Source organism: Ambystoma mexicanum, chromosome 3p (assembly GCF_040938575.1).
Source record: "Ambystoma mexicanum isolate Mex_15411 chromosome 3p, UKY_AmexF1_1, whole genome shotgun sequence".
NCBI lineage: Eukaryota > Metazoa > Chordata > Amphibia > Caudata > Ambystomatidae > Ambystoma > Ambystoma mexicanum.
Window position 1 is genome coordinate 1,032,802,568 of NC_090925.1, and position 14,782 is coordinate 1,032,817,349.

Here is a 14,782-nt window from a genome sequence, read left to right on the forward strand (position 1 = left end):
ACCGGTTCTATGGCACCTTTCCCTAGCAGGTCTACAATCACCTGCATAGGGAGAAGATCTGGAAACTTCAAAGAGTTGTTCCCCGGTGGATGACTCTGAGGGGTGTGTAGAAAGGTCAGGCAGTAACCTTGGGCGACTGTCTCCAATGCCCAAGCATCTGACGTAGTAGCCTGCCATTCTGCCAGAGGTTGAGTTAACCTGCCCCCTACTGGTGTCTTGTGAGGGGAGACCTCAGAAGGGTTTAGAAGCGGCTGATGCAGATGCCGAGGGTAAAGTGGCACCTGCTGCTGCGGCTTTTGTACTTTTAACCCATCCACCACGGGTGAATCGTTTTTGGCCCCTTGAGCTGGCTGTCCTCTGCCTTTTCCGAATGCGGAGTAAAAGGGAAAGGACCTACCCCTCCAGGAGGTTCCTGAGGGGCAATTCGGAGTCTGACGGATTGCAGCCCCAAGAGTTTTCGCTGCTGCCTTAGATGTTTGTAACTTCTCCAGGCTGTCATCAGCCTTCTTACCAAATAAAGAAGTGCCGTCAAAGGGCATGTTCAAAAGTCGGCTTTTACATCTGGAGCAAAACCAGACTTTCGCAACCACGCATATCTGCGGATTGTAGTACTTGCTGCCATGGCCCTGCTGATACTGTCAGCAGAATCAATGCCTGTTTGAAGGGACTCGCACATTGCATCTTTCCCATCTTTAAAGATGTTTAAAAATGCTTCCCTTTCATCTCCTTCCGGGAGACAGTCAGCTGCAGATGAAGCACACTCCCAAAGTGTATGTCTGAATCTTGCAAGCGTGCAAGTGGCGTTAACAGATTTAAGCGCCATGCTACATGCCGAAAAGACTTTTTTAGACATAGCGTCAAACCTTTTATCATCCCTGTCCTGTGGAATAGTAGGGTATGCAGATCTACTATTTGATGAAGTTGCTGCTTGTACAACCAAACTCTCTGGAGTTGGATGTTTGCTCAAATATTCAGGGTCTGTAGCAGATACCCTGTATTTGGCAGATAGTATCTTGTTAACTGCCGGGATAACTTCAGGAGTTTCCCAAACAGCAGAGATTTTTCTTTGCAGGGCAGTATGAAAAGGAACAACAGGATCTTCCTGTGGACCTTTAACTAAAATGTCAGTATGGTCATCCTGCTGAAAAGAAGGTGTAGGTGTAGACCACCCCATGAACTCTATTATTCTGGCCATCAGAACCATATAAGGGGTCTTATAAGGGGTCTCAGCATGCTCCCCAGGGTCTGGTTTAGCAAACTCTACTTCTGGAGAAGTATCTAAACCACTTGCCTCATGTAAAAAGTCTTGAAGAACCTTTAACCTGTTCTCTTCAGAGATAAATTCCTCTGGTATGGGTGGTGTGGTCCTTTGCAACCCAAAGGGTCTCTCGTGGTCGGAATCCTCCCCTTCCTCATATATAGAGGACACAGCTCTAAAGTAATCAGACCTAGGGTATGGTTTAAAACCCATTTCTAGAGCAGAAGGAGCCAAATTTGTTGTCACCGGTTGAGCAAATGTCGAAGTTGTCGACGTGGCAGTCAAAGGCTTCGACAAACCCGAAAAGTGTGTCGAAAAAGTTTGAAGAGACCTCGAAGTACTCGAGAGGATCGGAATCCTACTCGGAGTCGTCAAAGTTGTCAACGGCATCCTCAAGGTCATAGTTGAAGTCCTCGGCACCTCTCCTGACTGAGATGTAGTGACAGTTGTAGGTCTGTCTTTTATCGGAGTCGACAATGGCGTCGAAGACGGTGTCAATGCAACCGATTTATGCGTCGACGGACCCTTCGACAAAGGCGTCGATGACGCAGATTTATGAGTCGGAGAAACCTTTGACAACAGCGTCGATGACGCAGTCTTACTGCCTTTACTCGAGGGTTCATGACGCTCTCAGGTAGTTTCTTTCGCCGGGTGCAACGAGTCGCAGCTTTTTGATTTTTCGGGTCTTTCACCCAGTGTATCACCTTTAGCCGTCTCCGAGGGGGTTGAGGCCGCTTTCTAGAAGACGCTAAGCATTTTCTTACGGAATTCCTCCCACTTAGCTGGAGAGCTGTGTTTCGTGGGGCAGGTGACCCTTTCCGGGGAAACAGTAGAAGACGAAGAAGAGGGAGATCTACGACGCCTCTTCTTAGAGTGTTTCGATCTCGAAGACTGATGGCAACCGCTTCGAGACCTTGAACGGGAATGTTTCCTGTGACGGCAAGGAGACGAATGTCTCGACTCTGCCGAAGAAACTTTCGAAGGAGTAGAAGTTTTAAGAGTCTTACCTCTTTCTAGCTTCCCCTTACGGTCCTTCAAGGCTTTCGCCGTCATGGACATACAGTCCTCGTATTCCGAACAGTGATGCTTCGATCCCAGGCACCACAATCAGATCCTGTGAGGATCCGTCAACGACATTTTCTTCCCACAATCATGACACTTTTTGAAGCCGGACCGTGGGGTCGACGGTTCGGATGAGGAAGCCATCGAATAAAGATGATATCTTCGAGGAATACGTTGAATCTTCTTGAAGAAAGAACTGAGCAACACGATTCCGAGGCCCACGAAGCGCACAAAAATGGAACTGAGCAACGGTCGCTGCACAAGTCTATTTATACACATGATGACATCGGCGCTGAGACGGTGGCTGTCGGGGGACACCAGCTCGAGGGACGTCGACGCGCAGCGCCCTCTACTGAAAAAATGTCCAAGTCCAGCAAGCTGGGATGTAATCTATCAAGATAAGGAATACGACGGAGGACACAATCCCTTCGAACAACAGTGATTGGAGGAGAGAAGTGGTGAGGTAGTTTGGAACTCTTACAAGAGTTATTCAACTGAACTTTAGAGGAAAGGGCCCGATACGGGTGTATCGCGTCCTGAGCATCGTGTTCTTTATTACTTCCTGATTGTGCGGATTGCGCGGTGCGTCGTGTTCATCTTTACTTCCTGATTGCGCGCTTCGTCATGTTCATCTCAATTTCCTGATTGCGCTATGCTTCGGGTTCGTCAGATCAGCTGGAAATAAACGTGTCCAGAGCGTTGTCTTTGTTTATTTTTTCTGCAGAGCGTCGGGTGTCTTCAGCAATCGCAAACAAAGTAGTTCATTTTCTTTCCTTTTGAACTTTAAATATTTAAGTTGTTATTTCAATACATTTTTTGTATATATATTTTCAATATTTTATCCTGCAAAGAAAGGAGTAGTTTAACAACAAAAAGACTTTTGAACATTTTAGATTAAGAAATATCCTCAGAAAGATTTGAATTATATCAGCAAGCAAGATCAATACTATGTAACTACATAAATACTGATCCAAGTGAAAAACAAAGATTTCTAAGAAGTTAAGAAAAAGGAAAAGACGTATTAAAGATTTAAAGAAGATTAATTTGCAAGTAAATAGAAGCCTATCAGCAATCAAGCATAGGCAACAGGTATTTTGGACACGGGTGGTAAATCATATCTATAGCAGTAGTTTAGAATGTAGAACTGAGTACATTTTAATCTGTGTACATTTGTTTTTAGATTTTCACAGACACTGATGAATCATCCATCAATCCAGTTCCAGTGGGCTTGCTACCATGAGAGCCAGTGAAGATCTGTATCTGTTATTTTCTCCCTTTCCCCTTTGGTTTGCCAGCTTGGTAGTTATTTATACCAAGAGATTATTGGGCAAGCATACTTAGGGGGTCTGGTGGGCCAGCATCACTCCTGCAGGAAGATTCAAGACTGGACCTGACAGGGAGGCAGCACCGCCTGTGGCAAGACAGCCCAGTGCTCTGTCTAGCTCGGCCGAGACAATTGTGGTTTAAAAAAAAGAAATCCAGGTGTTCAGCCCGGAAAGCCTGCCCACCGCCTGCAGCAACACAGTGCTTCCAAAAGGTTGGAGGCAGGCCGCTCCGCCACCGGCCCACCCGGCCCGATCCACTCATCCTTCCCCGACTCCGTCCCCAACCCCCTCCGCTCCCCTTTTGTGGGGGGATGAGGGACGGACGGCGAGGCGGGCCATAGACAGCACAGTCAGGGGGTCTGGTGGTACTGCTAGAGTCTTCAAACCCCAGCCCGGCCCTACAGGATCGAGCTCCAGCTTCCTGGGCAAGAGGGAAGGACACCCGCCGTGCCGGCAGGCCTGGCCGTCGCTCACCCACAGATGTGGGCGGCTGGAGCCTCAATGCCCGCCCATCGAGTAAGCCTGCTGCGCCATGGCTCAGGGCTTGCATCTGGTGTGCGGGGCCCCTGTCTGCCTGGGGATGCGCCCCTCGAGAGCAGTCAGGTTTCCCTCGGCTCCCTGCTGACCGGTGTGCGCCCACCAATGCCCACCCGCTGGCATTTCAGAGAGAGGAGCGATGCGGCCAGCTCAGTGAGAAGAGGCTGCACAGGGATCCCTTTCCAGTGCGCGGTTGGGGACATCCCCAGCAGGTTAACCCAACCCTGCCAGGCGTCCCTGTCCATCTGCTGTGTCGCGGACCCCCCTCCGGTGGAAGGCAATCCCCGCTACCCGGCGCTCGGTTACCCACGCGCCCCAGACCGCTCTGCGAGAGGTGCCCCTGGCTGTGGGTGTGCATGTCTGGGATGCAACCAAGGTCAGGCCTGCGGCTCTCCCTCCAGCTGCTACGCTGTTAATGATCCTTCATGCCCCCACTCACAAGCAGATACCCCAGCCCTACATGTCCCAATTCACACTCAAATGCCCCATTTCTCCTTCCAAACACACATTCCAGATTAAAATGCCACCTCCCTCCCGACCCACATGCCACCATCCCTCCCTCCAAACCCACTCAAAGACACCAACGTCCGTCCCTCCATACGTACACCAAGATGCTCCACCCCCCAGAGCCACATCCATATGCTTTACCTCTACCTCAAGCTCACACTCAGATGGTGCCACCCGCCTTCTCTCTATACCCACACCCGATTACCATCCCTTCGACACACACATGCTCCTACCCCTCCGATAAACCAACATCCTTCTCACTAGACATGCATACCCAATCCCTCCATTCACACCCAGATGCCCACCTTCCTTCCCACCAGAGTGCTCCAGCCCTCACTCAGACCCACATGTTCCATCATTCCCTGACATTTTTATTTATTTATTTATTATTTTATTTTTGTATTTGTAAAGCGCCTAGCAGCCCGGAGGCATCGAGGCGCTATTTCAAGAAAGTGACTTAGTTACAAGAAGTAAAGGCACTGCTGTGGTTACAGGTAGAAAGTGCCTACATTGGGGTACAAACGGTAAAAGGCAATGCCAGCGTTACAGGTAGCAAATGCCTAACACTGAGATCCTGGGTGAGGTTATACAAACAGTTTAGTTTTGATTGCTTTTCTGAAGGCAGTGTGGGATTCGATGCTTCTGATTGTGGAGGGGGGAGGGGGTTGGTTCCAGTTGGTGGCTGCTAGCTCTGGGAAGCTTGAGCCGCCTGCCTGGGCTTTAAGGCTTTTGGGGATGGCGAGGCCGTTGGAGTAACTGGAACGAGTGGGTCTGTTCCAGGGGGCGCAGAGAATCTCTGACCGTGGTGCCGTATCATGGAGGCATTTATGGGTCAGTGCCAGAGATTTTAAAAGGATACGTTCCTTAACGGGAAGCCAGTGGACCGATTTCCTTGTGGATGAGATATGCTCTCGTCTGGAGACGCCTGTTGCTGCTCTGAGGGCATTGTTTTGCACTGTTTGTAGTTTCCTGATGTTCTTTGTTGACGTGCCTAGAAGGATCGAGGCGAGATCCAATGATTGCTCTGGCGATGGTGAGGGAGTTTTGTTGCGTTAGGAATGGTCTGACGGCTATGATAAGTTTTCGGTGGTAAACAGCTGCTGATGATAATGCATTAACCTGTCTGGTCATGGTGGGTTTGAGTCCAGGTATATTCCCAGAGTTTTGACTGACTGAGATGTGGGAATGCGGGTGTTGTCGATGAGAAAGGTGTCGTATTGAGAGCCCAACTTTCTGATTGTGCTCGGGGAGTCGATGATAAGGAGTTCGGTCTTTTCGCTGTTCAGACAGAGCCAGTTTTCTGCTATCCAGGATTGGATGGCGGCGTAGATGGTGTTGAGGGTTGTTTGGTCGGCTTCATAATGACCCGAGAGAGGAATGAGGATCTGCGTGTCATCAGCGTAATTGGTGTACGTGATGCCCATGGAGTACACCAAATAGGGACCTTGTGAAGAGGTTGCACAATGTGGGAGAAATGCAGGACCCTTGAGGAACTCCACATTTGATTAGATGTGGTTGGGCGCAGGCCTGGTCTGAGAAAACCTTCATTACTCTACCGCTAAGGAAGGAGGAGATCCATGCCGTGGCGTTGGGTGAGAAGTTGCCTGCGGTTGAGAGATGATGGCAGAGGGTGTCGTGGTCGACCAGGTCGAAGGCTGCGGATAGGTCAAGAAGTGATAATAGGGCAGGTTTGCCTGCATCTCTGAGGTCATCTATTTGGTTCTTGAGGTCCAAGAGGGCGGTTTCCGTTCCGTGGTTAGGGCGCAAGCCTGACTGTCTTAGGCCCAGTAGGTGATGGGTTTCAAGGTTTTTCTGGACTTGAAGGTATGCAGCTTTATCCAGGATTTTCAGTAGGAAGGGTACTGTAGTTATAGGCCTGTAGTTCCCTGGTGTTTTAGGATCCAATGTGGGTTTCTTCAACAGCATATAATGACATGCCCCCATCATATGCCCTGTCCCTCCATTCCAGATCAACAATGCCCCCCTCCGATCTGGACACCATCAAGCTGCCCAATCCCTTCCTCAAGACCAATACCATGATGCCCCATCCTCCCTCTGCACAGCAAGATGCTCCTATCCCTCCCCCGACCAATGAGCCCCCATCCCTCCCTCCAGATCCACACCAATGTGCCCCATTACTCCCTCCAGACCCACACCAATGTGTCCTATGCCTCCCTTCACACCCATAACAATGTCCCCATCCCTCCCTCCAGACCCACGCCAACATGCCCCATCCCTCCCTCTCAGACCCACACCAAGATGTCCAATACCTCCCTCTCAGACCCACACCAAGATGCCACCATGCCTCTAGACCCACACCAAGATGCCAACATGCCTATAGACCCACACCACAATGCCCCATCCCTCCATTCCAGAGCCCACCAAGATGCCACCAACCTCCATGCCAGACCCCACCAAGATGCCACCAATCCCCCCTCGAAACCCATACCATGATGCCTCATCCTTCCTCCACACAGGAAGAAGCCCCCACCCTGTCCTCCAGAACCAAGATATCTATCTCCACACACCAAGATACCCTATCCCACCCTTCAGACCCAGACAAATGTGCCCCATCCCTCCCTCCAGACGAATGTGCCCCATCCCTCCCAGACCCACAAAGAGTCACCATCCCTCCCTCCAGACCCACACAAAGATGTCCCATCCCACTCTCCAGATGCACACAGATGTCCCCACCCTACCCACAACAGGATGCCCCATCCCACCCTCCCAACACCTAGATGACCCATTCCAACCTCCAGAACAGGTACCCCATAACTGTTCCAAATCGACACTAATGTGCCCTCGTCCATTGCACCCCCTAAAATGCCAACATCAGTCCCTCCACACAGCAGGATACACCAATCCTGCCCTCCACACCCACACCTAGACAATCCATCCCTCCAGACCCACACCATGCCCCATAGCTCCCTCCAGACCCACACCAATATGCCCCGACCCTCCCATCCAACCCACACTAATGTGCCCCCATTCCCACCCTCCAGATGCAAACAGATGTCCCCATCCCACCCACACCAGGATGCCCCTTCCCACCCTCCAGACCAACAGATGCCCCATACCTGTTACGACAGACACCAATGTGCCCCATCTATTGCAGACCACACCAGGATGCCACCATCCCTCCATGCACAGCAAGATGCCCCCATCCTGCCCTCCAGACCCACACCTAGATTAACCAACCCAAACCAGGATGCCCCATCCCTCCCTGCAGACCCACAACAATGTGCTCCATCCCTCCCCAGACCAACACCAATGTGCCTCCATCCACTCCCTCCAGAGCCACACCAAGTTGCACCATTCCACACTCCAGTTGCATACAGATGTCCCCATCCCACCCTCACCAGGATGCCCCAATCCACCCTCCAGATCAACAGATGCTCCATACCTGTTCCAAACCGACACCAATGTGCCACCATTCATTGCAGACCCAACCAAGATCCCACTATCCCTCCATCCACAGAGCAAGATGCCCCCATCCCGCCATCCAGACCCACACCTAGATGAACCATCCATCCTCCACAAAGTCCAATGTCCCCATCCCTCCCATGAAACCCACACAAATGTGCCCAATCCCCTACCTCCAGACCCACACCAATATGCCCCATCCCACCCTCAGATGACCCACAGCACCCTCCAGACCAACAGATGGTGCATACATATTTCAGATCAATACCAATGTGCCCCCATCCATTGCAGACCCCACCAATATGCCCCCATGCCTCCCTCCAGTCCCACACCAATATGCCCCCATCCCTCCCTCCAGACCCAAACCAGGATGACCCACCCCTCTCTCCAGATCCACACGAATGTGCCCCATCCCTCCCATCAAACCGACACCAATGTGCCTTCAGCCACTCCCTCCAGGGCCACACCTAGATTCCCCATCCCACCCTCCAGGTGCACACGGATGTCCCCTACCAGGATGCCCCATCCTACCCTCCAGACCAAGAGATGCCCCATACCTGTTCCAGACCAACACCAATGTGCCCCCATCCATTGCAGACCCCACCAAGATGCCACTATCCCTCCCTCCAGACCCACAACAATATGCCCTCATCCCTCCCTAGGCCCACACCAATGTGCCCCCATCCCCTCCATCCAGACCCACACAGATGTCCCCATTCAACCCAAACCAGGTTGCCCCATCCCTCCCGGCAGACCAACGCCAATGTGAGCCCATCCATTGCAGACCCCACCAAGATGCCTCCATCCCTCCATCCACACAGCAAGATGCCGCCATCCTGCGCTCCAGCCCTACACATGGGTGAACCATCCCTCCCCCAAACACAGACCAATTTCCCCATCCCCCCCATCAAACCCACGCCAATGTGCCCCATCCCTCCCTCCAGACCCACACCAATGTGCCCCATCCCTCCCCAGACCAATGTTCTCCGTCCCTCCCATCAAACCAACACCAATGTGCCCCGCCCATCACATCAAACCCACACCAATGCGCCCCATCCCTCCCATCAAACCGACACCAATGTGCCTACATCCACTCCCTCCAGAACCACACCAAGATGTCCCCATCCCCATCTGACCTTTCACTCTGGGTGTCCTCTTTCTGGGCCGTTTCTCTCGGCCCCTTGGCAACACCGGTGGTGAAAGTAAAAAATGTGGGCGTAGTCCTGTCCGCCACTTTGTCCATGGATAATCAAGTGTCAGCTGTCTGTCAGTCAGGGCATTTTCAGCTCAAATTGCTTAAGAAAGTGCTGCCCATGATTCCAGCTCCTCTTCTCCCTCCATTGGGGTCAGCCATGGTGCTATCCCGGCTGGACTACTGCAACTCCCTCTATCTGGCACAGCCTAAGAGGCTGATACAGCGGCTTCAGTGCCTCCAGAATCTTGCTGCCCGGGTGGCTAATGGCACGCCCTATGGAGCTCATACCTCCACAGTGCTTCAATCTCTCCATTGGTTTCCTGTGGTGCATTCGCATTGATTTTAAGGCTCTCTGTATTGTTCACTGGGCACTTCACGACCAGGGGGCAGAATTTCTCAGAGCCAAGTTCACCTGCTACCGTCCCATGCGCAACCTACGATCAGCATCTGCCAATCGCTTATGCGTGCCTTCTATTCGCCGGGCGCGGATTGGAGGCCGCGCCTTTTCTGTAGCAGCGGCTGTACTCTGGAATTAACTCCCAAAAGCTATAAAAAAAGCTCCACCCCCCAGAGCCACACCCATATGCTTTACCTCTACCTCACACTCAGATGGTGCAATCCGCCTTCTCTGGTAGAGCTGGTAGTTGACCTCCGATCAGAGGAAATGTCCAAAATAATAGTTTAAAATGGCACAATTGCTTTCATGCTGCTTCGTTACCAAACTATATATCAATTCAACTTTAAACCACTGAGTAAATATTATTTAAAATACACAATTTGCATCCCATTTTATTATAAAAAACTCCCCCGTGGGTACTATTCAAACCAGCTGTTTTCTGTTCGCCATAAGCAAAGTTTTCTTTTACTTGAACCCCACACCGGCACAGCTCCTGCAGCTCCCCTCTGAAAGCACTTAGGTGGCTGCATCATGTGGGATAGTTTCACTGTTAATAGGGGTATTTATTTACTCATGCAACGTTTGTCGGATATATTCATTTATGCAATGTTTATCAAACATTGCATAAATAAATAAATAATTTGGGTCATTGTATCCGACAAACATTGCATAAATAAATAAATAAACCCAGTCGTGGCCGAGGACTATAAACTTCCTCTGGAAGTTAGTTTGCATGTCCTGCAACTGCAACCTGTATCGAAAGTCCTGCTTTGTACATGTAGGGGGGCAGAGCCAGCAGACCGTCATGGCTAGCTGCTCCGCCACCCACCCCCACTCCGTGCCATTGCGGGCGTTTTTTTTTCCAAATGTTTTTCTCTCCAATGTTATCCAGCGCAGAGCATGGCTGACTCTGTCCGAATCCCGAGATCCTGCTACACATCTGGTGCCGAATCTCAGATCCAGCGAGAGCCGGCCCAATGACCAGCGCTGCAGCCAGCCAAGAGCACACAGATTGCTGCTGCTCTTGCACCCTTGCAGCCAGAGCCTTCCCGGTGCCTGCTCAGAAAAATGACGAAGAGGGACAAGACGAAGTCGGACACTCCATTGGGGGTCTTGCAGAAACGTTTCCGGTATCCTGAAGAAAATGCCCACCCCAATTGCTGCAAGCCAAAGGCTGGTTACACTCTCACCGGCAGCCACAGCCATCCCGCGATTCCTGCTGCTCTTGCAGCCTGGCAGCCAGGGCCTCCTCGAGTTCCAGCTGGAGCCAAAGGCACGCAGAGTCCGGTTGCACTTGCACCTGCAGCCAGAGCCTACCAGTTTCATGTTATTGCTCCAGAACTGCTTCATTGCTCTGGAAAAATCACAATGATGACGTAGGATCACGTGAGGAAGAGTAGGCGGTCCGTTTCTCGGATGGGAACTAGTCACTACCCTCCCTTTAGCCTTCTCTAGCACACATTACAAAGGGGCAAATGAACAACCCGCTCCCAGGAGAATGCCAAATCACCCCCATGCAGGAGAAAAAATAACTGAACTGTTATGCTGGAAATTCGTACCCAAATGTGTCTGTCTACATAAAACACATATCCCATCTGCTGCACATAACAAATCCTCCAGCCCCCCATCCCCTCTCCAGCGGGGAGGATAACTAACTATATTCGCTATACTGGTGCAGTGCAAGTCCCATTGGGAAGGGAGGAACGCACTGTGCCCAGCCCTACTCCATAAACCACACATCTCACCCGGGCAAATCGCCCACCTGCATGAGAAAACCCAAAAAACAACTGAATCCATCTGTACTTTAAGTGAATCTCGCCCCTGATGCACATTACAAACTCCCAAAATACAGAGAAATACTCCCTCCCCAATATTGCCTCACCCCTGTGATGCACATTAGAAACCCCAAAAAAACACAGAAATACCCCCTCACCAATATTGCCTCACCCATGTGATGCGCATTACATATACCCAAAATACACTGAAATAACTAAAAATAAAAAACGGAATCCGCCTAAACCCCGAAATACACAGAAATATCCCCTCCCAAATTTGCCACTCTGCATTAAAGTATCAATCAACATGAGATAACTTTGAGACTCACCATAAACCAAATAACAAACATCTATACGAAATATGCTTTGTAACAGCAGAATCTCTCCCGCGCCTTTCGTTCCCGCTCGTGCAAAAAAGATGACGAAGGGAACGTTGAAACCCACGTGATGCAGGGCCGCCCACGTGATGCACAGCAGTCCGCGTGATGAAAGCGGCCCACGTGATGAAGTGGAGGCGGAGCGTTGCTATGGTCCGTTTCTCGGATGGCAACTAGACACTACCCTTTAAGTAGCGTTCACTTCCTGTTTCCGGGCAGCATCAGGTGAGTGTGTGCATCCTACTCTTGTAGTGAATTTTATATGCATTTCTTTTAGCATCCATTAACCTAGACGTTCGCACCCCTTTGTTGTTATATTGGTAAGAGGAGCCCTTTTGCAACCTCTAGAATTGCACGTTGAAGCTGTAATTCCTTGTCTTGTACTAATCACGTGTTGGTAAGAGGAACCCTTTTGCAACCTCTAGAATTGCACGTTGAAGCTGTAATTACTTATATTGTACTAATCACATGTTTTAATTAAACATTGTAAGTACGTGACTTTCTAAACATCTGGTTATTAATCACATGGGGCAGCCTGTTGTTGGCATTTTAGACACAGTAGCTGCTCCGAAACGCATTTACGGTACGGTTCAGGCTATGGAAGGCTCGTGGACGCAGTAAATGCTGTGCAGCAGGGGTGTTGCAGGAATCAAATTTAGGAGGGGCACAGAGGGAGCCAAAGACAAAAGTAGGTGGGGTAGTGCCTATGAAACGGAGTGTGTGATGTCACAAGCCCTCCTGCAGAGGCTTTTGTGCACACCAACTACCCACACCTCCTAACAGAATGCGGGCACGAAACTATTCAGTGACTAATGGCCCATCATTAGCAGTTTCGTGTGCTGCATTCTGATTGGGGGGTTGGTCTTAGTTGCAGAGGGAACTGAACTGTTTTGATTGTTGTGCTTATGAGTCAAGCCGAGAGCTTATGAAGACTTATGATAGTCTCCACTATCGATTTCTGCACAATGGTACACCATCCTGTTCAGCTCTTGTGTTGTGTTGCATTGACAGTGCAGAGAGCAGCCCAGCTGAGTTGGGGAGGAACAAAAGGGCGGGGTCCAGGATTTCAGTGGGGCGCGGAACGCCCCCCCCTTCTCTTACCCCCTAATGACACCACTGCTGTGCAGCTACTACACAGACCCTGCTCTGGTGTAAGTGACTACATATATAATAACATAGCTCTCAACCATTTATGTCGCAAAAGCGGGTGAAAACACCCGGTTTTACTTTTGGCGGGTGAGAGGCCCATTGAAATGAATGGGCGTGCATGAGGTTTGGCGGGTGAGTCCGCTGTTTACAAGGCGGGTGACACCCGCCAAAAGCGTGTGAGTTGGGAGCTATATAATAATCAGACCAATTTCTTGACCCGTGTGAAGCAGGCAGCTGCCCGGGGTCCAATTGCCCTGGTCCCTGGAGGGTGACATTTCCCTGAGTGTGGGGTGTGATTGCTGTGGGGAGAGTAGCCAGCACCCCCAAATCCTCTCCTGCCCCTGATCAACCCCAGCCGGTAGCTCGCTGTCTCTGCAGATTGCCCTCCTGTTGTTTCTTCACAGACTTGGGGGCAGCTTGCAAGGCCATCCCTGTGTTTTTGGACATTGTGCGTAGGCAGGTCTGATGGGAGGGAGCCCTGGCCCCTCCTCTTCTCCCTGATATTGTTTCACATCCTTAGGACCTCTTCTGGAAAAATGTTCAGGGTGTAGGAACCAGGGATGTAACTTCACCAAAGTTCCAGGGTTAGTGGAAGTGACATCACACAACCTTTGACATCACTGGAAGTGATGTCATTTAACCCTCACCCCAAAGTGACATCACAGGAAGCGATGGAACATGACCTTTTCACCCCATGGCAAAACAGGAAGTGGTGTCACATAGAACACGATGAAAAATATAGTTACAATATCACTATGTGATATGCATTTCATACAAGAATGGATTACCATATGTAGTGTTAATATCAGTGTCTAGGCCCATATCACCAGATTACTGTGAATGCAACCAGATGTCCAAGGGCAAATGATAATGATTTGTTATTATATAGCATTTACACTTCAGTGCTTTATATATAATATACATACAATATCACCCAACCAGTGTTGGCACTCATTAATCAACCTCAGAAGGATGAAAGGCTGAGTTGAGGTGTATGACCAGACTAAATCGGGGACTCGCCCCTGTGCCTGAAATAAACTTTTAATAATGAGTCTAGCAATTATTGTATAGTGACGTAAATAAAAGTACTGCCACTCCGGTACTTATGTTCTTACGTTTATTGTTGAAGTTCAGTTATCACACCAGGTTACACGAGACGCGAAGGGACGACAGAAACACCAGCTCCCAACATCCCTGCAGATACCTCCGCTCACTCCAGCTGTCACTCTCAGTATCGCGCTGCAGGCCCATTCACGTCACAATCACCTGCACGCACATCACACACGCGCCCGACCCCATGCACGTGATTATGACATATAGCATTCCAGAAAGACAAATGTATTTGTTATTCCTATTTTTTTCTTTTATATATAGAGTCACTGCTCAGAGTGTTACACTTTCGGAACCCCCTGTTTGCTTTAGCGGCCTGAACAAGAAAGCTAGCACTCCACAAATAAAGAGTTACAGAGCGCTGGGCACAGCCCATGAGCTTATATTTAAAAAAACATTTAAAATTCTTTCTTTTTTTTTTAGTGGTAGCCAGGGAGACAACAGGGGTATATTTTTTTTATTTATTTATATCGCGCTGGAGCCTACAGGCATCAGGGCGCGTACATATAGACACGGAAAACGGATAATGAACGGGAAAGCCGGGTTCTTTATAGAATAGGGCTAATCTCTTACTTGAATAAGCTTGTTTTTAATTTCTTTCTGAAGATCATATGGCTTGTCTCTAATCTCAAGGAGCAGGGGTAGCAAACGAGACCTGCGACCCCTG

At 50.0% G+C, this 14,782-nt stretch overlaps 1 protein-coding gene and 1 long non-coding RNA gene across 2 annotated transcripts in view; one reads left to right on the plus strand and one right to left on the minus strand.

The window, feature by feature from the left end:
• LOC138581204 (uncharacterized) overlaps window positions 1-11,924 on the minus strand; it is a 101,809-nt gene extending 89,885 nt beyond the window's left edge. Inside the window, exon 1 of the long non-coding RNA XR_011304472.1 lies at window positions 11,809-11,924. This is a non-coding gene — a long non-coding RNA (uncharacterized lncRNA). The remainder of the gene's footprint in view (window positions 1-11,808) is intronic.
• A 42-nt stretch (window positions 11,925-11,966) lies between these two features.
• Window positions 11,967-14,782, plus strand: part of MANBAL (mannosidase beta like) — a 204,885-nt gene continuing 202,069 nt past the window's right edge. Inside the window, exon 1 of the mRNA XM_069652373.1 lies at window positions 11,967-12,081. The gene's annotated coding sequence lies outside the window, so the exon portion shown is untranslated. The remainder of the gene's footprint in view (window positions 12,082-14,782) is intronic.